General features: G+C 31.1%; 1 protein-coding gene across 1 annotated transcript in view; it reads left to right on the forward strand.

The window, feature by feature from the left end:
- The window catches only part of LOC145256437 (synaptotagmin-7-like), a 379,359-nt gene that overhangs the window by 371,245 nt on the left and 5,614 nt on the right, over positions 1–2,500 (forward strand). The window lies entirely within an intron of this gene.

The following is a 2,500-nucleotide window of genomic DNA, read 5'->3' on the forward strand; positions in this document are numbered from 1 at the left end:
AATTTTTGATGAACCGCCTCCCTAAGTAATCCAATCTACCACATTTCCATGATTTTCTAATGATTACTACAATATTATCCCATTGATTGCTGTATACTCAATAACCCTTATCCTCGAGTGGCCTCCGGGCCTTGATGAGTGGTGACTCCTTTTTAAAAAAAACGAAAAAAAATTTAATCTCTTCATTACAGCTGCTTCGCTTTAAGAAAAATTGTAATTCTATGATTTTATGTTTTCATAGAAATTTTCCTCCCGTTACCTCGTCAGATGTAATTTCTATCTGATGTTATATACAAAAAGTCAATTTATGCATGATAAACCTGGTGTGTTCGTTTGGGAAAAGAAATTCCACCCTCACGTTCTTACAGGTCGGTCAACTTGGGTGCTATGCAAACGAAAATTCATGTTTTAAATCTTATTTTCATATGTTTATAATTTTACGTTTTTTTCTTAATTTCCAATTTTTTCTTTGTTATTATTGTTATTATTATCATTATTATTATCATTATTATTATTATTATTATTTCCTATGTTTTTCTATATTTAATAATAATAATAATAATAATAATAATCTAATATGCTTTTTGTTTGTTTTTGAATAGCTATTAAATTAATCAGTTCAGCTCCTTGTTTCAAGGGGGGGTCAATCTCATGGAAAATATCTTTATTACTAGAGTTACTTCTCTCTCTCTCTCTCTCTCTCTATATATATATATATATATATATATATATATATATAAAGAGAGAGATGTTATATATATATACATATATATATATATATATATATATATATATATATATATATATATATATATTAGGAAATAATTTTTTTTCTCCTTTACCTGCCCTTGAAGCGTTGTGTTAGTTGAAAATTGAAAATAATTACGTTTATGAATGAATACATTTGGAAGCATTTTTTTAATATATAAACAAATTTATTTGCTTATATCTTATATTTCGATGCTGAACATCCTTATCGATGAAGAGTCTGTTTCTTTTTTCTTTTTTTCTTTTTCTTGACCGCATGGTGGAATTTTGCGTGCGAGAGTGATGGTTGTAGCCCGATGATCTTGGTAATGGCTGGATATTTAAAAAAAAAAAGAAAGAAAGAAAAACAGTCATCAGCAGGGGTGTGGCACCAGCCGCGCAAAATTGAAATTAGAAAAGAAAACTAACACAACGCTTCAAAATGAAGAAAAAAAATCATCATCATGCTGTCGATAAGTCTTGACGATAACCAGTCGGAGCCTCGGTGCTTTATCCCTCGGTGTTGGCGGTGTCCTCTTTCTGAGCAAAACGTTCGGTCACAGGCACCGCTTATGTAGGTGCCGTGGTTGTGTGTCAGCTCTAAGGCTTCTTCAATCTTTCTCTCTATTTCTTTCTTTCCTTTGGTTGTTCTTCCCAACTCTCGACATTGATGTTCATTGCTTTTAGGTACCGCTTTGTTACATCTTTGTAGCGAAGCTTCTGACTTCTTAACTTGCGGGTTCTATTCTTCAGTTCCCCGTAGAAGATCATCTTTGAGATTCGGTTGTCTTCCATATATATATATATATATATATATATATATATATATATATATGTGTGTGTGTGTGTGTGTGTGTGTGTGTGTGTGTGTGTTACGAGAATTCATTTTTTCAGTACTGGTTAACTTTTGAATTAGGCAAAAGCTGAACCGTTTATTTTTTTTACTCTGACGATAAAAGATAATGTAACCCTAAACTAATATACTTTTATTGCATTTGCAACAGTTTGATTGTGACTTATCATATATATATATATATATATATATATATATAATATAAAGCTGTGTGTGTGTGTGTGTGTGTGTGTGTGTGTGTGTGTGGTCACGAATAGGCTCCTATATGGTTGACTATTTTAAAAAACTGATTACATATAATGATTGAAGATGTATCGATACACAGGATTGGTATGTTTGATCTGGCAGAACGGCGGTTCATTAAAATTGTGGGGGTCTGCATTCGCACCTGGTCCACAAAGTATGGAAATAAAAAAATTTAAAAATAAAAAAATACGTTTACAAGTGTTTTTAATATAAATGTACATAAGAATACTTTGATAAGTATGTTTTAACTTAAATAGGGATGGTATAATAAAATTGTGGGGTCTGCGTTCGCGCTTGGCTTCCATAGAATGGAAATAGGCACAAACTTTAATACAGACTTTTCATATCTATCTGCTTTGATAATTATGTTTCAGTTTGAAGAAATATGGTATAATAAAATTATGGGGTGTTCGTTCGCACCTGACCTCCATAGAATGGAAATATGCCACAAAGTTTAACAAGTTTTTTTAATATAGATCCACAGAATATTGTGATAAGTGTTTCAGTGTGAACAGGTATGGTATAATAAATTATGGGGTTTATCTATTTTATTTTTACTTTCATCATATTTTGCTTTTGTTTTGATACCCCCAAATTCAACCCAAATTTACAAATTTACAACCCTTCCTTTTCAATACCTATCATACTTTCATA

The sequence above is a fragment of the Euprymna scolopes genome, chromosome 32, assembly GCF_053919585.1.
Source record: "Euprymna scolopes isolate OS-2025 chromosome 32, ASM5391958v1, whole genome shotgun sequence".
In the NCBI taxonomy this organism is placed as follows: domain Eukaryota; kingdom Metazoa; phylum Mollusca; class Cephalopoda; order Sepiida; family Sepiolidae; genus Euprymna; species Euprymna scolopes.